This window comes from Armigeres subalbatus, chromosome 1 (genome assembly GCF_024139115.2).
Source record: "Armigeres subalbatus isolate Guangzhou_Male chromosome 1, GZ_Asu_2, whole genome shotgun sequence".
NCBI classification, from domain to species: Eukaryota; Metazoa; Arthropoda; class Insecta; order Diptera; family Culicidae; genus Armigeres; species Armigeres subalbatus.
The window spans coordinates 15,454,903-15,478,699 of NC_085139.1; the positions used below are offsets into that span (position 1 = coordinate 15,454,903).

A 23,797-nucleotide genomic window follows, 5' to 3' on the forward strand; every position below is an offset into this window, starting at 1 on the left:
TACGAATCACAGAAAAGAACATCATCCTCGCCCCAGCCAAAGGCTCATCGCGGTCCACCGGATCAGAAGAATCTCGCTTGCGAAGGGATTGAGGCTGCTTTTAGAACTTCATCGGAATGGAGGGAGGATGAACTCCGCCTCCTCCTCGGGCGGGCAACCAGAAAAACATCAATCAAATTAAAATATTCCGCCGAGAGGTGTTCCAGCACAGAAAAAGAAAACAGAAAACTTTCGCGCACAGACTTTGTCCCCGCGGGTCCGAACAAGGATACCGAGCTGTGAGCTTCTGAAATTCTGCATGGCGGTTGATGCTAAGGATGGTGATGATGATGGCCGGGAAGCAACAATAACATCAACCGCCAATCTTGTTCTTGTGTTTTGCTTTTACTTTCAGATGGTTGTGGTTAGAAGCTAAATTAGAAATCCCCCATTCTGCAACAGCAGCAGCAGCAGCTTGAAAAGTTGGAATAATGGAAAACTCCGATGGCCAGAGGGCGGCGCGGTGTTCGTTTCTATTCACCATCAAAGCTGGTCAGGCCATGCAGGCAGAATAATGATTGATTCACCCTCCTACCTGGCCCGCTGCGTTGGTGTTTTTCTTTGCATGTTTTAGAAAAGCCGCTGTTGAGGCCAGCAGCGCCAATTTGATCTTTCCGCGAGAACCCGCTGCAACCGCCTCCCCCCTATCAACCGTTCTGAAGACCAGAAGAGGACAGGTTTAGCTGCCTACTGCGCGAACAGTCTCATTAATCAAAGTGGGCTTTCGGTTAGCTTTCTCGGAAAACGTTGAGGTGCCCCGGTCGGTTTATTCGTTCGTTTAGCTCTTCCTTAGAACATATTTTGGGTGAGGTGCTTCGCTTTCGTGGAAAGCAACATGTTTATTATTTCGTTCGTGGAAGTTGTGAGTCAGAAGCCTACAACTCGGATGATAATATGGAAGATTGTTTCGCTTTCATCAGTGAAGTGTGTTTCGCGGTTCATTAGCGTATCATACACAGTTCCGGTGAACTGGAGGCAGAATTCCCCGAGAGTTGTACACCTGTAGAGCTCGGATTGTTTAGGATTATCTGTTGGCTGTTTTTTAATTATCTTATATCTTGAGCAACATGTTTGCAAGCTAAATTCTTCAAACAGGAGTATCGGCCTTTTGGAACAGGCGATACAGTCAATCAAATTTTTAACTGCTATACTGCCGCTAACCGCAAGTCGAGCACATCTGTATATGGAGCCCCATATACAGATGTGCTCGACTTGCGGTTAGCGGCAGTATACCCTGATAATTACTGGCAAATGCAACTGTGCTTTGCGCACTCCTAACGACGTCAATATTGACCACTCTCAACCCACTCGAATACAGACTATTCATTCTCAATTCCCACATGCTCCACATCGGTTAGACGAGGTGAACGAAAACGAGAGGGTGCATCTGCGTATAGTGTGTTTTCAAGCGTTTTGTAGAATACGAGTCTATTATAATTTTCAGTTATCAAAAAACTCATGAATTATCCCCTGAAGATGGTACTAATCAGTGCCGAATCGTAGGGACGAACATAAAATTATCGTTTTGACCGAGCTCTTGGACTGCAAGCCGAATATACCACATTACAAATATTATTTGAAAAACTTGATGTGTTATCATTTTGGTTATAATTTGATAGCAGTCTCTGATCAGGAGGGTATCCACCCGACTCCCAATGCTCTCTCTCTTCCCTTTTGACCAGCTCATCGCAACTGATCCCGGACAGAAGCCTTGAACAGAATAACAAAACATGATATGGACTTGATTGATATAAGAGATAAAATAATAGGCAACAATATCAAAAATTTGCACCGAAATATCTTTTAAATATCAAGATATGCTGCGGACAAGAACAAAGAATAATGGCACATGATATTGATCACTTCTTACAAAGAGCATAACCTGATCTTCTTATGATATTTTAGTGCAAAATATTGATATTGTTGTATTATCTTATCTCTTATGTCAATCATGTCCATATCACATTTTGCTTTCTAATCAACATTCGATACTATTGAGCTATTTTCGTTTACTCGGGATACTATCGTCATCAACCGGAAACTGTTGATTCCCATTGGTATTTGGGAACGTTGACATCCCCGCGTGGAACGCCTCCTGACATCGAATAAAGGGTGAGTGACATCATTAGTGAGACCCCTTCTTCTCTTGGCAGATGTACCCGTGCAGACGAAAATACCTCAATAAGATCAAATTTTGATTAGGTAGCAAAATGAGATATGGAAATAACTGATATAAGAGATAAGATCAGACGACACTAAATATCATGAGAAGATCGAGTATTGCTATTTGTAGGAAGTGATCAGTACCATGTGCTATTAGATTGTTCTTATTCGTAGTATATATTGATATTGAAATGATTCTTCGGTGTAAATTTTTAACCCGTAAATGCCCAGGACGAACTTTTAATTTTGAAATCCATATATCTCTGAGGTTTTTAGAGGTTTTTACTCGGAATTTTCACAAAAATCAAGGGGAATAGTTGTGCTTTTGGGCACATGCAAACCATCCCCCCCGGACCCTCCCCCTTTTTATGGTTGAGAAAACTAGGTGGCCCAAAAGCGTAATTTTAGGCAGTGATATATGAAACTGGTCATATTTGGAGATTTAATGGTCTGTTTAACAGCCCGTATGCACAGAGTAATTCAATGTGATTCAATTGAATGAGATTTGTGCAAATAATGTAACAAAAACTTTTTTAAGACCTCCAATACATCTGGCATATTGTGGTGAAGTTGCTCTGAATAAATAAGAATTTTATGTGCCTGAAGCATAAACTTATAGTGATCCAACAAATCTATATGAGTCCCTAGAGCCCGTGCGAATGTTTCACCATTAAAATATGTCCAACTCAGATGTTCTAGGTTCTTCAAATTATCCGGGAGTTGAGTTCAATTGGTCTCAACTGCGCCTGATATCAAACCGACAGCGACCCAGCGTGTCCATATAGGTCCTTAGAGGTCATGCAAATGCATCACCAGTCAAATAAGAATAACGCAGATGTTCTAGGTTCACCAAATTGCCCGGGAGCTGAGTTCAATTGGTCTACCATGTCAACTATGCCTGATACCAAACCAACAGCGCCCCAGCGTGTCCATATAAGTCCTAGGAGCCAATGCTATAATTCAAATAAGTACAACGCAGATGTTCTAGGTTCTCCAAATTTTCCGGGAGTTGAGTTCAATTGGTCTACCAGCTCAACTGCGCCTGATATCAAACCGACGGAGACCCAGCGTGTCCAAAAAGGTCCTAAGAGGTCATGCAAATGCATCACCAGTCAAATAAGAATAACGCAGATGTTCTAGGTTCACCAAATTGTCCGGGAGTTGAGTTCAATTGGTCTACCATGTCAATTACGCCTGATATCAAACCGACAGCGCCCCAGCGTGTCCATATAAGTCCTAGGAGCCAATGCGAATGCTTCATAATTCAAATAAGTACAACGCAGATGTTCTAGGTTCTCCAAATTGTCCGGGAGTTGAGTTCAATTGGTCTACCAGCTCAACTGCGCCTGATATCAAACCGACAGCGACCCAGCGTGTCCATATAGGTCCTTAAAGGTAATGCAAATGCATCACCAGTCAAATAAGTATAACGCAAATGTTCTAGGTTCACCAAATTGCCCGGGAGTTGAGTTCAATTGGTCTACCATGTCAACTATGCCTGATACCAAACCAACAGCGCCCCAGCGTGTCCATATAAATCCTAGGAGCCCATGCGAATGCTTCATCATTCAAATAAGTACAACGAAGATGTTCTAGGTTCACCAAATTGTCCGGGAGTTGAGTTCAATTGGTCTACCAGCTCAACTGCGCCTGATATCAAACCAACAGCGTCCCAACGTGTCCATATAGGTCCTTAGAGGTCATGCAAATGCATCACCAGTCAAATAAGTATAACGCAGATGTTCTAGGTTCACCAAATTGTCCGGGAGTTGAGTTCAATTGGTCTACCATGTCAACTACGCCTGATACCAAACCGACAGCGCCCCAGCGTGTCCAAATTAGTCCAAAAAGCCCGTGCGAATGCTTCACCATTAAAATATGCCCAACTTAGATGTTCTAGGTTCTCCAAATTGTCCGGGAGTTGAGTTCAATTGGTCTACCATGTCAACTATGCCTGATATCGAACCGACAGCGACCCAGAGTGTCCATATAAGTCCTAAGAGCCCATGCGAATGCTCCATCATTCAAATAAGTACAACGCAGATGTTCTAGGTTCTCCAAATTGTCCGGGAGTTGAGTTCAATTGGTCTACCCGGTCAATTACGACTAGTGTCCAACCGAGAGCACCTCAGCGTGTCCATATAGGTCCTTAGAGGTCATGAAAATGCTTCAACAGTCAAATAAGTCCAACGCAGATGTTCTAGGTACTCCAAATGGTCCGAGAGTTGAGTTCAATTGGTCTACCATGTCAACTACGCCTGATATCAAACCGATAGTAACCCAGCGTGTCCATATAAGTACTAAGAACCCATGCGAATGCTCCATCATTCGAATAAGTCCAATTCAGATGTTCTAGGTTCTCCAAATTGTGCTGGAGTTGGGGTCAATTGGTCTACCAGGTCAACTAACGCCTGATATCAAACCGACAGCAACTCAACGTATCCATATCAGTACTAAGAGCCCGTGCGAATGCTTTACCATTAAAGTATGCCCAAATCAGATGTTCGAGGTTCTCCAGATTATCCGGGAGTTGAGTTCAATTGGTATACCATGTCAACTGCGTCTGATATCAAACCGGCAGCGACCCAGCGACCCCCCTAAGAGCCCATGTGAATGCTTCATCATTCAAATAAGTACAACGCAGATGATCTAGATTCTCCAAATTGTCCGGGAATTGAGTTCAATTGGTCTACCATGTCAACTACACCTGATATCATACCGACTGCGACCCAGCGTATCATGTCCTAAGAGTCCATGCGAATGCTTCATCATTCAAATAAGTCCAACGCAGATGTTCTAGGCTCTCCAAATTGTCCAGGAGTTGAGTTCAACTGGCCTACCAGGTCAACTACACCTGATATCAAACCGACACCAACCCAACGTGTCCTTGGAGCCCATGCAAATGCTTCATCATTCAAATCAGGCCAACGCAGATGTTCTAAATTCTCCCAATTGTCCGGGAGTTGAATTCAATTAGTCTACCAAGTCTGCATCAGACATATTCGAACTGGCAGACCAATTGATCTCAACTCCGGAACAATCTGTAGAACCAAGGACTTTTATTATGAAGTTATTTGAATAGTGAAGCATTCACAAGTGTTGAGGAAATTATCCGTACATGTGTTACAGTCAAACCTCCATGAGCCGATGTGTGGTTGTGTGTGGTTGACGAGGTAGACCAATTGACCTTAATTCCAGAACAATTTGGAGGATCTATAACATCTACTTTGGACTTATTTGAATTTCGAAATATTTGCTAAGGTTCAATGAACTTACATGGGCAAGTTGGGTTGCTTTTTGTTTTACCAGGTGTAGTTGACCTGGTAGATTAATTGAACTCAACTCCAGAACAATTTGGAGAACCTAGAACATCTGAATTGGATATATTTGAATGATGGAGCATTCGCATGAGCTCTTAGGACTTATCTGGACACGATGGGTTGGTGTCGGTTTGATATCAGGCGTAGTTGACATGGTAGACCAATTGAACTCAACTCTAGGACAATTTTAAGGACATCTGCGTTGTAATTATTTAAATAATGAAGCATTCGCATGAGCTCTTAGGACTGATATGGACACGCTGGGTTGGTGCCGGTTTGATATCAGGCGTAGTTGACATGGTATACCAATTGAACTAAACTCCCGGACAACATGGAAAACCTACAACATCTGCGTTGGACTTATTTGACTGGTGATGTATTTGTATGACCTCTAAGGACTTATATGGACACGCTGGATTGCTATCGGTTTGACACCATTCGTAATTGACATGGTAGACCAATTGAACTCAACTCCCGAACAATTTGGAGAGCCTAGAACATCTGCGTTATACTTATTTGAATGATGAAGCGTTCGCATGAGCATTTAGGACTTATATGGATACGCTGGGTCGCTGTCGGTTTGATATCAGGCGCAGTTGACCTGGTAGACCAATTGAACTCAACTCCAGAACAATTTGAAGAGCCTAGAACATCTGCGTTGTACTTATTTCAGTGATGAAGCATTCGCATGGGCTCTTAGGACTGATATGGTCACGCTGGGTCGTTGTCGGTTTGATATCAGGTGTTTGATATATAGTGTAGACCAATTGAACTCAACTCCCGGACAATTTGGAGAAACTAGAACATCTGCGTTGGACTTATTTGACTGATGATGCATTTGCATGACCTCCAAGGAGCTATATGGACCCGCTGGGTTGCTGTCGGCTTGATATCAGGTGCAGTTGAGCTGGTAGACCAATTGAACTCAACTCCCGGACAATTTGGAGAACCTAGAACATCTGCGTTGGACTTATTTGACTGATGATGCATTTGCATGACCTCCAAGGAGCTATATGGACCCGCTGGGTCGCTGTCGGTTCGATATCAGGCGCAGTTGACCTGGTAGACCAATTGAACTCAACTCGCGGATAATTTGGTGAACCTAGAACATCTGCGTTGGACTTATTTGACTGGTTATGCATTTGCATGACCTCTAAGGACCTAAATAGACACGCTGGGTCGCTGTCGGTTTGATATCAGGCACAGTTGACCTGGTAGACCAATTGAACACAACTCCCGGACAATTTGGAGAACCTAGAACATCTGCGTTGTACTTATTTGAATGATGAAGCATTCGCATGGGCTCCTAGGACTTATATGGACACGCTGGGGCGCTGTCGGTTTGGTATCAGGCGTAGTTGACATGGTTGACCAATTGAACGACTCCCGGATAATACGGAGAACCTAGAACATCTGAGTTGGACATATTTTAATGGTGAAACATTCGCACGGGCTCTAGGGACTTATATAGATTTGTTGGATCACTATAAGTTCATGTTTCATGCACATAAAATTTTTATTTATTCAGAGCAACTTCACCACAATATGCCAGATGTATTGGAGGCCTTAAAAAAGTTGTTGTTACATTATTTGCACAAATCTCATTCAATTGAACCATATTGAATAGCTCTGAGCATACGGGCTGTTAAACAGACTATTTAATCTCTAAATATGACCAGTTTCATATATCACTGCCCAAAATTACGCTTTTGGGCCACCTAGTTTTCTCAACCATAAAAAGGGGGAGGGTCCGGGGGGAGGGTTTGCATGTGCCCAAAAGTACAACTATTCCCCTTGATTTTAGAAAATTCCGAGTAAAACCCTCTAAAAACCTCAGAGATATATGGATTTCAAAATTAAAAGTTCGTCCTGGGCATTTACGGGTTAATGTTTGTTGCCTAATCTTTCATCTCTTATATAAATCAAGTCCATATCGTGTTTTGATATTCTGTTCATGGCTTCTGCCCGGGTACACAACCAACTCTTAACTTGGAAAGGTTCAGGGGCGGACTCGACTCTTGTGATGAAGCTTTTCCTGAAGCTTTCGAGGAGTAAAAACTAGTTCCCCCAACTATGGTACATTACCGTTACGATACCCTAGCAGCACGATTCAGACCGTTTTGGTTGCAGAAACTCAGAATGCAGAAGTCATTTGGTCGTATATGAGCAATAAAACTTCTTAACTTCTTCTCGGGTTGCAGCATCCGACGGTCGTTAGAGCACAGTACCCCGCTAACGCTTCCCAACTTCTCGTGTCGTGCTGTTGACTCTAGAAGGAAAGTCCTCCGAGTGCTCAGGAGGCTTCCACTTGAGCACTGCGAAAGGAAGCTGTAAAAGTGCCGAAAGGTCATCCAGGACGCCAATAAAAAGGACTTCCTTATCTCCATTAGTGAAAAGTGAGTCTCACGCGTAAGCTGCCTGGTGTTATCGGGACGCTTTGTTTTTCCCCGACGACTGCAAGTAACCCTTTTTCATCCAAACAGATCCACCAGCTCCCAACTACTGTCGGTACACTGGACGCTGCGAATACCGCGAACCTTCCTGCCCGAGCAGCACAATTCAGATCTATTTGGTTGCAGGAACTTATATATGACAGGATTTGGTCGTACATCAGTGACAGCTACTCGTTTATGACAAGTGTGTTGCTTGGGTGGGTTCCCCATTTCATCCGTTTTGGAAGATATGTCCCACTCTCTCAGGCCACTTTCCGGGCATTCCGGGGACACCAGCCCGGGTTATAAGACCCAACAGATCCAGCGTCCTAGGCACCTCGTGCACTCCATCCCGGGTGATAAGTCCTACTATGCCCAGCAGTTTACTCCAAATTCAGCTCCTCTCACCGACCCTATTCCATGGCACAGATGTCACCCAAACTCGATCCCTCAAGCGACATCCACTGATAACCGCACCACCTTGGATACTACCGAGGGCCTCAACTCTGATTCTCAAAATGGTAACTTTCGCTTAGACCACCACAACTCTACCAACACGTCAGCCACCTTGCCCCTATCCTCAACAAGCTTGGATCAAGATAGTCTGTCAGCACCCTATCCGACTCCAATCCTTCCCTCGCAGGTAAAGCTTTGCCTCCAATGGAATATAAACGGCTATTGGAACAACTTGCCGAACCTCTAAGTGTTAATTAACAACAGCCCCCCAGTAGGTTATCAGCCTACAGTAGGTAAACTATATCCTCCGGTTCTATGGGCCGCTCCCTCTGAGGAAGGTACAAGTGGGTTACAAAAGTAGGGGCCAACATCCGGCACTCAGTGGCAATAGGGGCCCTCCGGGATATGCCCTTTAACGTGCTAGAGTTCAACGAGAACATCCCAGTCGTTGGAGTTCGTCTTCGATGTAGCATGCCAAAAAGCGTAGTCAACATGTACCTACCCTGTGGTCATTTGATTAACATTTTGATTAACATTATTGATGACTCTCTCTCCCCTATCCTCATCCTGGGAGACATGAATGGGCACCACCCGGCCTGGGGCGATCTACGGTCCGATCCCCATGGTGTCGACTTACTGGAAGCTTTTGTGTCTGCTGACCTCGTTCCGCTCAATAATGGTTCACCAACCTTCTTCAACGGCCACTCGGCCACCGCCATCGACGTGACCGCTGCCAGTCGATCCATGCTCCCCGTACTCAAGTGGGAAGTGTCTACCGACCTTTTTGGGAGCAACCACTTTCCAATAATGGTCACTGCCAACGCCTCCTCTCCTGACATCTCCCTGATGCCAAGATGGAGATATCCACACAGTATCTATAAAATGAAGTGCCCCATTTCTAAATAATCTAGTCCCAATATCTTTGTTTTCCTTCTGCTCATAACCTCAAAAGTGGACTGAATCTAAAAAAAAAACTATTAGCAATTATATTACACCATACTTTGTACTAGAAGACATGTTTTCCATAGCATGGGTTCATATTCAAACTGATTTAATGAACATAAATTTTTCCTGTTTTTTTTCTCGTTTGGAACATTCGCGCCCACGCTTTGCCGCTGGCCAAAACATGGTTTGTTTTGTTTGGCATTGGAATGTACCCACAACCCACATTCATCATGTCCGCATTTTCTTCCGAACGTGTGGTGAATTTCCGGTGTAGCAGGGTAACCTTGCCGATTGTTGGCCGTGTTCATATCTCGAAACCGATGTACCAGTGCCATCAACATTTTATTAATACCGTAGTGTGTTGCGTTAATCTTCAACGGACACACATAGTCATATCAATTATTGGCCGAATTTACGGTCACCCCTAAAGCCGGATAGAGAACCGATAGGGAGCCAGGGAGCAGCGAGCAGCATGATGAAATCTGGCGACATCAGCACGCAGTACGCTTCCATGGGCATTGAATTTTTGCACGCAGGGATCCGTGAGCGTGATATGCTGTACGTACTACACAGTGACAACCCTCACGCTTTTTCCCCGCGCCCATCCGCCAGCCTGCCACCGGCTGAGCTGGTTTGTTTGACATCGCCCCTTCTCCTCGGCATCACGCACGAAGGGGGTACGACTGCTGGTGGTTGCATAGTTCTATCCAGTTTTCAAATACACTTTTTTCCCGTGCTGCCGCTGCTGTTGTTGCGCTGGGCGCAATTCCCAACACCATCACCAGCTAGAGGAGCCGGATCAGGATCCGAACAGCATTCCATAAAAAGCACAATAAATTTTCATTATTTTGCCACTCAACCAATATAAACATAACCATCTGATCTCTGGTATGCCACGCCACCATCCGATATGGGTTGAGGGTTGGGGAAGCGTAAAAAACGCACATGATGTCAACCCGTCCCCTGCTCGCTCGTGACGTCCCAACTGAGCTAATATGGGACTGTTGATGTTCGGGGTTGGAGGACGAGGAGAAAAAAAAACCATCGCTCCTAATCGGACTAGTAAACAACGCAGACTCACACGACACATGCATCCTTCGAGGTGGTGCGACATGCAGCAGGGCTTCGACCGAATGATCCTACCGGCGGTGATGGTACATGCAGGTCAAAGTAGGCGGATATTTTTTTTGCATATGCCTGCGCCTGCTAAGCGATGATATATCGGGTTCGAATAGTGCCCACAGGAGAGTGAGAAATGGACCGAAATCTTCGGTGGCGCCCACTTGAGCAGACGTGATAGCGCTTTGTCACGCAGGCGAAAGTTTCCAGATACGGAGAGAGAGGACAACAGTGAACGAAACGCATTTCGACATTGAAGCAACGATTCGTTGGAGATTGTAAAAATAATGGAATCAAAACTTTAAAAAGTTTTGTTAATTCGGATCTAAAACAAACTCAATTGCAATAAGCACAAAACAAATGATTCTTAATGACTTGACTATGATACGAATCAAATAAGGATTCGGCAACTATTAGAGGAAACGTTTTCGGATCAACTTCAATCTGTTAGAAAAATTGCTGGTGTTCCAAACAACATCACGAGTATTTAACTTATCGGCCACACAACGCAGAATAACATATTTCGAATTTACAATGTTATGAAAACTCATATGTGAATATGTACGTTATGTGGAAGATATTGATTTGGAAAATGTATTGGAGGTAACCACTTTCCCTTCGATGGGACTCGAACCCATGACCCTACGAAGGACCTCCGTCGGCCTTCGCAACCTAGCGGCTACTGAACGAGCTCGAGATTCCCAAATTGGACGCATAGTCAAATCACTCGCAATCCATTTCTCAAGCCAATATTTCCACATGTGTATAGTACACGTCCACATTTCGAATGATCACGCGATTGTTGTGCGTGCTATCCAGTACACGATAAAACGCACGCCCAAAACAGAACTACACACCTGAATCTAGCGGTTCTGTGTGGTTCATCTATGAAACACTATCAATCGTGCTCTAATTTATTTATTTTCCGGATCTCGTAAAATTCAATATGAAAAATGAAAAATCTTGCTCGAATTAATTTGCCTTCCGACCGCATAAAACAGAATGGAACATCCGGATCTCATGAAAAAAAATCTGAGTTCAGTATGAAACACGATCGACCTTGCACTAACCGACCACAAAACACAGAATTAAACACCCGGATCTTGTTTAAAAAATTGCGTCCGATATGAAACACGAGCAATCTTACACTTATTAATTTGCCTCCGACCGCAACTAAACACCCCGATTAAAAAGAAATAGCGTTTGATTTGAAACACGATCGATATTGCACTCACTTGGTTAGATGAGGAGGTAATCTATAAGAAGTAGCCTTGGTAAGCGACTAAATAATTATTTAGTTTGAAGTTATGTTAAAATCATTTACTTACCCGCACAAACAGAATTAAGCGTTTCATTTATCGCGAAATCTTTCTGGGTCCGATAGAAAACACGACCAAACGCGCACTGATTGATTTGCTTTCCGATCGCAAAAAAAAAAAAAACAGGGCTAATCACCCGGATCCAGAGTCGTAGCGTGGCCCCCGGCGCCCTTGACGAAACTTTCAGGGGGATTTAAAATCGATTAATAGCGTGGTGTTTTTCTTTATGATTATTTTTTTTATGAATTCTTTATTAATTCTATAACCTTCATATGTTCCAGTAAAGAGGTAGGAAGTAAGGATTACTAACAGCAAAAAAAATCCTAGAAATCCATTGAAATATTCACCAATTTTTGAATTCAATCAACCTACGCAAATAAAAATAACATGAACCAGTAGTGCGCGGATTCTCTACAAAAATTCCGAACTTCCTTGTTGTGAATCCACGTACTAGTGGCCAATAAAATGTAAGTTGGTCGGTGCTTGGAACTCTATCGGACCTAGACGAATAAAAAACCCTTCTTTGAAGTGATTTGGCTGACCTTCAAAAACTTCATATTGATTAAAAAAAATCCAACTGCAGAGTGGCTTGGTCGATGGTTTCAAGGAACTAGTAGTTTGGTGGCACTGGTGGAATTCCTTGGACGAATTAGCTTCAACATTGAAGTAGGTCAGTCACCATCATTATTGAAATCCCTCGGTGCAGATTCTGGTGCTCAGTATGTTGTTAGATAAGTGACGTCATTCTAAACACTTATCCTCGTTTAAAGCTTAACCAGGACCAAGAGGAATAGTCAGATTTATATTATCAATGCTCAGCGAATCACCTCTTCCGTTCCGTGTATAGGTTTTTTACAGTCTACTCTGTGTTTCGGCTTTATCGTATTGAATATGGCTCCCTCCCTACCAACCTGTTCCATGCTCCTTGCCATTGGCATTTCCTGTTCTTATCATTTTATTCTATCAACCTTATCTGTCAAATAAATGATGAAAAAGACAGTGAAAGCGTTGGCACAAATCTCCTAAATTGAGGAAACGTGTGCCCTGAGCTGTCGTTCTAATCGGATACTAGTTAAACGGTTGATTACCAAGGAAATCATCTAATCGCGAAATCCTTGATTTCGGCGCCCTTTAAAGCCTGGCGCCTTTGGAGGGGGGCAAGCTGGCCAACCACACGATACGGCGCTGCCTTACGCCGGAAGATCTGCGTGCGATACGAAACACTGTTAATCGCGCACTCTGGATGAATTATTGATGGAATCTACGGAAAAACTCGATTTGGAATTCCTAAAGAAATCTTGTGGAGGAAATCGTATCGAAATTTTTGAATGAACTCATGGTAAAACGTCAGGTGAATTTTCTCGTGGTATTTCTGAACACTTTGAGCAATTCATGGGAATTCTTGAGGAAGTTCCTGGAGAAGATGCTTGTAGAAATATCTGGAGGATTTTTTCAAAGATACTCCTGGAGGAGTTCTGCAGAATTCTCGGAACAAAAAGAAAGTTTTTCGGAAAAACTCAAAGATTTAGAGATTAGAGCAATTTTGTAGAGTTGTAGGCATAGAGTAGAACAGTTCAGTTAGTAGGATCCAGGAGATTGTTAGCGTAAATTGTTAGTATTAGGACAGTACAAACTGAAATAAAGTAATCTTCCTGTGAAGTGATTAGGTTGTGATGTGAAATCTAAAAAATCTCACTGATTTAACTCTCAAACTGCCGGGACGAATCTTTTTATAGATTAAGAATAAGATTTTTATAGCAATATTGGTACGAAAAACTGTTTTCCAGAAGGAACTTTTGTAGGAATTTCCAGAAAAAATCCTTAAGGAATTTCTAAAGAATTCCTATACAACTTTGGACTGAAGTTCTTGGAGGGGCTTTGGGACAGAATGTCGAAAGACAAAAGGTCGAAGGACAAAAGTTCGACGGACAAAAGGTCGAAGAGACAAAATGTCGATGGAACAAAAGGTCGAAGGGACAAAAGGTCGAAGGGACAAAAGGTCGAACGGACAAAAGGTCGAAGGGACAAAAAGTCGAAGGGACAAAAAGTCGAATGGACAAAAGGTCGAATGGACAAAAGGTCGAAGGGACAAAAAGGCGACGGGACAAAAGGTCGAATGGACAAAAAGTCGACGAGACAAAATGTCGAAAGGACAAAAGGTCGAAGGGACAAAAGGTCAAAATTACAAAATTGGTTGAAATTGAAAATCCATAGTATTGAGAATAAAACAAAGGAAAACTATGATGTACATACCGTCATCGGGGGTGACACTTGGCCAAATAAGCGTCAGGTTGGCCCATGTTTTCAACAAATACCTTTTTTGGAAGCTGAGTTCAGAAGAATTCCATCTGAATTTTGAAAGGGAATTTCTGGAGATTTCTCGCTGTAGTTCATGAAAAGCTCTTGAGGGAATTTTCGGAGAAACTTCGGATCAATTCCTGGAACAACTTCTGGAGGAAAACCTGTAGGAACTGTTAGAGGAATTTCTTGACAAACTTTTGAAGAGTTTCTGAACAAACTTCAGGCTGAATTCCCAGAGGAATACCTGAAGGAAGTTCTCGAAGAATTTTTTTAGGAACTTTAGGATGATTCACTGGAGGAACTTTTTCGATGCCGCCGCTGAACCGAAACGGCGTGGCGTCACCACACCGCCGTCGCTGGCGAAAAATGAAGTGCCCCAGGGTGTTGATTTTTGCCAGCAACTATTAATCTGTATTGAAGAAATCGAAAGATTCTGTGCCACCTCCCTGTCCGCACCTTTGAAGTTGTTGGCGTTGTAACAGAACAAGGCGATTGGTGCAACGAAGCGTTTCAATACAACTATGAAGGCATCGGTGCTGTAGTGCTGAGGTTGCTGACAAGCTCAAGATGCACGGCCTTGGTAGGGTGACCATATGAAATATTTCCAAAGGAAGACAATTCACCCGAATTGAGCGAAAAAGGAGGACATTTGGTTGAAAAAGGAGGACATTTAAAATCATCAATCGATTCAAAGTTTTTAATATGATTGAGAATATGATATTTGTTAGATTTTTGCACATTATAGTGCATTGAAAGAAGTTTTTAGGGGCAGCAGGGACTATGTCCAAGGGCTTGACGACCCCTCCCCATGGCCACTGCGAGTTAGGGGGCCTGCCTAGGATGTGGTGGGGTTTGACAGTGGGCTCTGTTAAACCTCTACAAAAAGCTGCATGTGTCCATAAGCAGGCCCTATCAAACCCAGTCAACACATGAACGTATATGGTGTCGTGTAGGATGCTGAAGGCGATAGAGGTACTTTTCCACACAACATGTATGTATATCGTCTCCAATTTAGCATCTTGTATTGCACCATTTGCGATTTTATGTAGACTGGGAAGCGACCGTGTGCCGCTCAAAGCGCACAAGCCCAACACGAGTGCCAACCGGCACATCAGGATTAATACCAGTGAGATCCTGATTACGGTATACTGGTCAAGGCAAGTGACACACACGCGCGCGCGAAAGTAATGCAAAATAAACGACATGCAAAATGAACGTAAATTTACATTCTTACTTAACGTCAAATAACATTAGCTTTCCGATTACTATCAATTATTTTCAATCCCGTTTCTTTTTTACTTTTCTTACGTTAATGAAATGATAACGCGGGCGCCTAATCCGAAATTCAAATGAACAATCGCTCACTTTGAGCGATTGATTGTTTATTCTCGCGAAGAATGAATAATTAAACAAATAAGGAAATGCTAATACTGCTGTGTAGAAGTTTCATAGGTCACATCACTTTCCATGGTGAATCCCGATCTATGTTACTGATTACCCCACCCAACTAACACTACTTCCTTCCCGTGGTAAATGTGGAGATGCAGAGGTATTCTCGGTCTCTAGTAGCAACAATTACCACACACTCACATTCCCTCCCTTTCCCAACTGACTGTAAGGACTTGGCCGGCGCCGTTATTGATCAATATTTGTGAGCTGCTGAAACGTGCACTTCGAGAATAGTTGGTAAATCCCAACCACTATTTACTTGGATCGTAGTGCAATTTGCACCAGTTCTGATCAATTACGGAGTAGCAACCATTGATATGTACAGTCAGTCTAAGCTAAGCTAAGCTAAAGCTAAATTATAGTGCATTGAAAGAAGTTTTTGTAAATCGAGACAAATACAACATCTTCTTATATTTTATTAAGTAATATGTTATCTTTATTAACTCCAAACGTTCCAATTTCCGACTTTCATTATAGTCCACATAAAGCACTTTCTAATTATAAACTACCAGCAACATCTTCTCAATGGGAAGAGTTTAGCTTCAACTAATTCTAAAATCAGTAGCCAACAAATTTTAAATATTATTATGCTGCGATATTCCACACAATTCTAACAAAAATCATTGTTCTCATTCAATTCTGAAAACTTTATTGCAAAAATTTACAACTGACCGAATATTAGGTTCTATAAGGATCGAATACAAGTTGTCCAGCGAATTTTTTACTTGGATGCCATCGAGAATCAACATTTAAGACATATGAATTAGAATGATACTGTTAACTGTATGACCACAAAGTTCTCAATTGAAGAAATTCTAAACTGTTTAGATTTAGACTGAAAAAAACCAAAACTGTTCAGATTAGTTTTAGGTATTTCTATTCCTTTCTAGGCATGGCAAGGTGGCTGCTATGTGCATCATATATTCAAAAAGCATACCGTGCAACGCGTTTAAAAGGCAATTTGATGGGTGTTTACTCGCAGAAAATTTTGAGTAACATTTACATTATTTTTTCCATTCATTTCTCACAATTCCGATGCTTCACTTAATGGAAAATATTTTATTAAAACCAGAAACGCAAACGTGTTCAATGTTTTGTTACAGAATTGACTTATGTTGTATTATTGTTTGTTAAACTAGGTTTTTTTTAATTCTTTAGTTATTCATGCAATTGTTTTTCCAAAAAATAAAAAAAGGAGGACATTTTAGCGCAAAAGGAGGACATCTGGTTTTTAATGAAAAAGGAGAACATGTCCTCCTTTAGGATACCATATAGTCACCCTAGGCCTTGGTGACCATGCAGACGAAAACAGAGATGTATGCTCGAACCGGTGCAGCTCTTCGTACGGGCCGAAGAAATCGACACCGGTGTTAAGGAAGGTCCTAACTGGAATACCTCGAACCTTCGGAAACTGGCCCATCAACTGATTTTCCGACTGACATGCCTCCGTGCCAGGTTACGGAGGTGTAAAGGCCAGAATTGCTCATGAATGTGTGCGATCATCGCACGAGGACCAGCATGGAGGAGTTGTTTGTGTACCCAGTCGATGAGTAGTGTCATCAGTGGATGCACTTCAGATATAAGTATCAGATGCTTGCGGGTGAACGAGTACGATGAGTGGTTCACCGACACGGGGTAGTCCATCGTGCAATAACGGATACAGAGTTATCAGTGGTGATTTTCTTAGATCTGCATCAGCTTCAGCCTGGACTATAGCGATTTCGTGGCTGAAGCAATCTTCTTGTACGACTTTCGCGAGGTCGATCAGCGCCTGCAGCAATTCTTCTGCGGTCAGAAACGATGTAGTTTGTAGATCTGCTCCAGCGATTTTGGAACGATAATGTCATACAAAACGGCGGCAATAAACGACGATCCGAATAAGTCTCGTCAGCGGCTGCGATCAAGTACCTCGACTGAACGTGTAACTGATGCAAGCGTAGTTGGCTTTACTTCGAGGATTTCGGCAAAGAATTCCTAAGATTCCGGAATTGGAAACATGCTTGGCCATTCCGAAACGTCGGACGATAGCCAAGGTGGGCCCTTCCACCAAAGGGCGACGTTGGTGAGCTCGCAAGGATCAATGCCTCGCGAGATGAGATCTGCCGGATTTGCCAAACCGGTGACGTGATTGCGGGCGCCTCCTTCAGTCATTCGTTGAACTTCCGTGACTCGATTAGCCACGAACGTGTTGTAATTTTCCGGTAGATTGTGCAACCAGTGTAGAGTGATGGAGGTGTCAGACCAAATGTAGGCCTCAGGTGTTATGTTGAGACTGCACACTACGTTTTGGTTCAACTAGGACAGGAGTACAGCAGTGGCTCCAATCGGGGGATCGATTGAATACTAACAACAGGGCATCTCTGCCGTAATCTGGAAAAGTGACGTAACAGCCATTTTACAAGATGCATGTTTTCCATTTTTCTGTTAAAGAGCTCAATGAGTAGTACTCGTTAACACCATTTTTGGAAAATGGCGTATACGTCACTTTTTCAGATTACGGCAGATTTGGCGGTTAGGAGACGGCAAGCGATGGCACCATCCATGTCAGTTCACCGAACGTAGACGCACGCTCCGTAAGCCTGCTGAGACGCATCACAGAATCCGTGCAATTGTATGCTTGCTCCTGTGCCTGGAGTTTTTAACAAGCGAGAGATTGAGAAATGTTCAAGAGCTGCTGAAGCAAGTCTGTAACTTTCCCACTCGCTGTTGGGTGCGATGGGGAGCGGTTCGTCCCAATCTAAGTTCGTTCTCCACAGTTGTTGGACGAAAACTGTTGTCCGGATTATCTCTGGACCAAGAATGTCCAATGGGCCGAAAAGCTTGAACATCTTGGAGACAACGACCCGCTTGCTGATTGGTAGATTCCTGGATAACTCGGGAACTTTAAATCGGAACGTGTCTGACTCAGGATGCCACATTAGTCCGAGTGTGCTGACAGAGCCCTGGATGTCTGCCACTTCCACAATCGACCGTTTGTCCTGCAATTCATCCGAAATATGAGGCAGCACTTCACTAGAGTTGGAGGACCTTTTCCTGAGCTCGAGTTCGAATCGAATCGAATGAGCTCGAATCGTCCACAAAAAAATCTTTGCCGATCTTCGATGTGATATCCTCATCATCCTTCGAGTGTTCGTAGGAGAGTTGCTAAATACACCAACATTTTTTATACACGGATGATATTCTTTAATTTTTGGTTAACCTGAACCTTCACAGCTTTTCAAATACCACCTGATTTTTTTTTATTTTTTGTGAATTTTTTTGTGGGGTTAACTCAAATTTTCATTGACGCTGAATATTTTAATCGACCAAAACCCAACCGTATAAAAAATCTGCCGGTAAATATTGGCGATCTCGGCCACGAGAGCTATTTCGTTCATTCTGAACCTGACGACAATGGAATACAACGTGTCCTGCAAGGTCGGTCCGACCATGAGACAATTATTTAGCGAGATTTCCGTAGAAGACTTGCTGAACCCATCGAATGGTTAGGAAGATAGAACGGGTGGGAACGGGTGGTGTTTTGTAACGAATCTTTGGAAATCGTATGGTCAAGATCGAGATATTCAGCCATAAAGCCGACACACTGAGCTTTCAGATCGAGATTTTTGCATCGAGAGGTTGCATCCAACTCAAGATGCATTCTTTCTTGGGTAGGCGCACAATGAACCGACCTGATTAATCATGGGTGGTGGTTTCTGTGAAGTATAGCTCACAAGTTGCTTCCTCCTTGGAGTCTCCGACTGGAGATCAGCTTTCAACTACCCAAAATCGAGATAACTATCCATCGAGCTCCTCCGTAGTACACAGGATTGCAACTGGTTTGGTACACCGGGCGGTAGATACAGAACCGCTAATTACCCAGCCAAGCACAGTACGCTGTAGAACTGGATGACTTATTGAAGAACCGGTTCCAACCGGTAGTTGACCTTATCGAAGAAAACAAAAGAAAAGAAAAGCTCCAATGACCAGGTCGATCCTTTGTAGGGTGGCAAAATTAGGATCTGCTAGGACTACCATGGAAGGGATGTTCCCAAGGATGTTAACGATCATTCAGTAATTTGCGTTCGATCATTTAGTAGTTTGTCAATAACACATTCCAGAAGCTGAATTTCAAAATGTGTTGTATGGTGGACTTCTAGTGCGAAGGTTTTTCTACAACTCTGCCTAATGGTTCGTTGTTGGAATTCCACTAGTAACGGAGTTATAGCTATAGTTTCAGTAACTTAGACTAAATGATAACAAAATTCCAATAATTTAGTTTGAGTTACTATAACTAGCACTGTAACTCCGTTATTAGTTGAATTCTAATAACGAACCATTAGGCAAAGTTGTAGAAAAACCTTCGCACTAGAATTCCACCATACAACACATTTTGAAATTCAGCTTCTGGAATGTGTTATTGACAAACTACTTAATGATCGAACGCAAATTACTGAATGATCGTTAACATCCTTGGATGTTCCAATTTGAAACATCGAGTATCATTCATGGAAGATCGTGGGTAATCTTGGGGACAATGCTGAATTCCAAAGTATTCGAGTAGGTGGAATCGACGGAACAGAATTTTACGACGGTACACCAATGCATTGGTGACTATTCACAGTGGATCCACCCATTCTGACGCTAACTGCAATATGCTTCTGACGATCAAAACCAAGAAGCTGAATGATTCTTTCGGTAACAAATTTGACTAGGAGCCGGAATTCTCTCCTCGAATCTATGCCTACAACGGCTGAACGGACTAATCCGGATTTAGATCACTGGTCACTAGCTGAAACATTTCATTGGGGGGTTTCGATCGGAGAGATATGGAACACTTCATTGCGTACTGTTCAAACGATCGCGTTTATTCAGTGCAGAGGGATGGTAACAAAATGACTGGTCATTGTGTGTCGTGTGGAGTATCGTGTTATTCGAACATTGCGTGAAGCATGAGAATGGCGTGCAGAGTACAAAGTGCGTTATGAACTATAATTCGTAGGCCCTGAAACTTTAATCTTATCTTGTGAATTTACTTAAAATTGTGAAAAAATGATTGTCAAAAATTTATTTTCCGATTATTGTCCTTCTAAACTGCCGCTAACCGCAAGTCGCTCGACTGGAGGCCCATATACAGATGTGCTCGATTTTCGGTTAGCGACAGTAAAGGCCTATTCTCATTGCGCCCGGGCCGGACCGGGACCGGGGTCAGGAAGATTTTGATATTATGCTGGGATTTTTGTCAGTTCACATTGCACCGGGTTATCCCGGCAGGGTGGACTAAATACACGCACACTGATGTTCGAATAGAAACGTCAAATTGAAAAACAAATAACACTTATTGATTCACCTAGCGGTGATGATGCCTTTCTCGTGCATTACAAAATGACATTTATTTACATTAATTTTAATGCATTCCAGCAATTTCACGAGAAAAAAAATCGATGCTACGGGAATTCGTCTTAGGAAATGCCTATAGCAAAAAGTGCTCAAATTACCTTTTCATCTTAATTACCAGCTGCAAGACCTGCCCCTCCGCTTTTCACATATTTAGTTCTACATCAACTTAAGTTAATGGAGAAGTTTATTTATTAATTAAATTGAATATTTTTTTAACAATACTCATTTAGGGAACATATAACTCACAATATTTATATTTTGATTCTAGCCATATTTTGAATTTGATTTGTAGGAAATTTTTGCTTTATAAGTCAGAAAGTTTCACAGAAATTCATTCGGAAAATAATTCTTCCCACTCAAATTCTTTCGGGAGTTTCTCATGGAATTCCTTCAAGGATTCCTCCATAAATTCCTTCAAGAATTCCTTCAGGACTTGCTTTCAGAATTCCACCAGGAATTCTTGCAGAAATAAAATGATTTTAGGAGTTTCTATACACCAATCATTAAAAAAATTGCTTCTGAAATTCCTGCCTGAATTTCTTTGCAATTTTCGCTAGTAAGTAATTCAAAAACTCCTCCACAAATTCCACAAATCCAGGTAACATTTTCGGTAAGCCCTCCGAAAATTCCCTAAATGTGTCACCCCTAAAACGTCCTGAAACTCCAGTATATGCAAAAGGAATTCCTTCAAATTTTATTACGGAAACTCCTTCGGATTTGCTCCGAAAATTCAATTAGAATTTCCTCCGGAAGTTGCTCAACGGATTTTGTTTTGTTTCTTATTAAAGAGATTTTTTTTTAATTATTGAAATTTCCGAGAAAATTTCTTCAGGAATTCTATCAGTAATTCCTCCGGGAAATCCTCCAGGAATTCCACCAGAAATTCATTTGAAAATTCCTGTGTGATTTTCTCCAAGAATTTCTTCGAGAATTTCTCAGAAAAATCTTCCGGGAATTCCTCAAAGAATTCCTCCGGAAATTCCTCCAAGAATAGCTCCGGGAATTTTTCCATAAATTACTCTGTGATATCCTCCAGGAATTTCTTTAGGAATACCTACAAGAATTCCTACAAGGACTTTTCCAAAAATTACTCCGGGAATTGTTTCATGAATTCCTCCGGGAATACCTCCAAGAATTACTCCGAGAATTTCTCTAAGAACTCCTCCAGGAATTCCTGCCAGGATTTCTCCAGGAATTCCTCTAAGAATTCCTCTAGGAATACCTGAGGGAATTCGTCTAGGAAATCCACATAAAAATCTTCAAGAAATTTCTCCATGAATTCTTTCAAGAACTCTTCCGAGAATTCCTCCAAAAATTTTCCATGAATTCCTCCGAGATTTCCTCCTAGAATTTCTTCAAAATTTCCACCTATAATTCCTACAAGAGCTCCTTCAGGAATTCATCTAACAATTCCTACGGGAAATTTTCCAAGAATTCATCTGGAAATTCCTCAGGGACTTTTTCTATAAATTCATCAGGGACTTCCTTCCAAAATTCCTCATAGAACTCTTCCGAGAAGTCTTCCAAAAATTTCTCCGGAAGTTCCTCCAGTAATTCCTCCGGAAATTCCTCCAGAAATTCCTCCGGAAATTCCTCCAGGAATTCCTTCGACAACCCCTCCGGGAATTCCTTCATGAATTCCTACGGAAATTCCCCCAAAATTCCTTCGGGTATTCACCCGAGAATTCCATCGGGTTTTCCTACGGGAATTCCTTCGGGTATTCCTTCGAGAATTACTTGGGGTATTCCTCCGGGTATTCCTACGGGAATTCCTTCAGGGAATCGGTGTCAAAAGGTCGAAAGGACAAAAGGTCGAAATAACAAAGATCGAAAGGACGAAAGGTCAAAAGAACAAAAGGCCGAAAAGATAAAAGGTCGAAAGGACAAAAGGCTGAAAGGATACAAAGTCGAAAACAAAAGGTCGAAGGGATAAAATGTAGCAAGGACAAAAGGTCGAAAAGACAAAAGGTCGAAGGTCAAAAGGTCAAAAGTAAAAAAAAATAGGAGAAACAGGTCGAAAGTCAAAAAGTTGAAAGGACAATAGGTCGAAATGACAAAAGGTCGAAAGAAAAATAGGTCGAAAAAATAACAGAAGGTTGAATGAAAAACAGGTCAAAAAATCAATTTTGAAATCTGAACAATTATTAAAAATTAAAAAAAAAATAAAGTTTCCCGTCTGAAGGCGTTAGAGGGTTACTAGTTATTTTGAAAATGAAACCCAAACGTTCACAAATCACGTAAGAGAGCGTCCATAAATTACGTAACGCTTAAGAGAGGGAGGGGGTTTGAGCGAATCGAGACGATCCATACAAATTTTTTAAATGTTTCTTACAAAAAGTGAGACATAGGGGGAGGGATGGTTGAAATTTCCCTATTTTCGCGTTACGTAACTAATGGATCTTCCCTAACGCAAATTTTGGCAATTCCATACTCCTCCCAAATTTAAAGTGTAACGTAACAGTTTCTAATAAAAAATAAATGTATTATGTATATTCGTTTATAGTTACTCAAAAACAAATTTTGTGAACAAAAACGTATCATCTTTTGAGCACATAAAAATAAAATTACTGTCATTAGAAGATGATATGTTAAGCTAAAATGATACAGTTTGAATTGTCATTTTGATGAAAATGAGTGAAGAACTATTTTCAGGAATTGCAATTAAAGTTAATAAAGCATAGCAATACTTCGATAAAAATAAGAATACCCTATGTTTCAACAAGGCACAATAAGAATACCCTATGATTTAAAAATGCGAAACTCGAAAGAAAAGGTTATGAATAAAAGAAAGAAAAGAATCAACAATGAAAAAAAGCTTAAATACAAATAAATATTAAAGTGCGAAACTCGAATGACAAGGTTTTGATGAAAAGAA

At 41.9% G+C, this 23,797-nt stretch overlaps 1 pseudogene; it reads right to left on the minus strand.

Moving 5' to 3' along the window:
* Positions 1-16,962: 16,962 nt before the first annotated feature.
* Positions 16,963-17,694, minus strand: LOC134205980 (uncharacterized; annotated as a pseudogene).
* Positions 17,695-23,797: the final 6,103 nt, after the last annotated feature.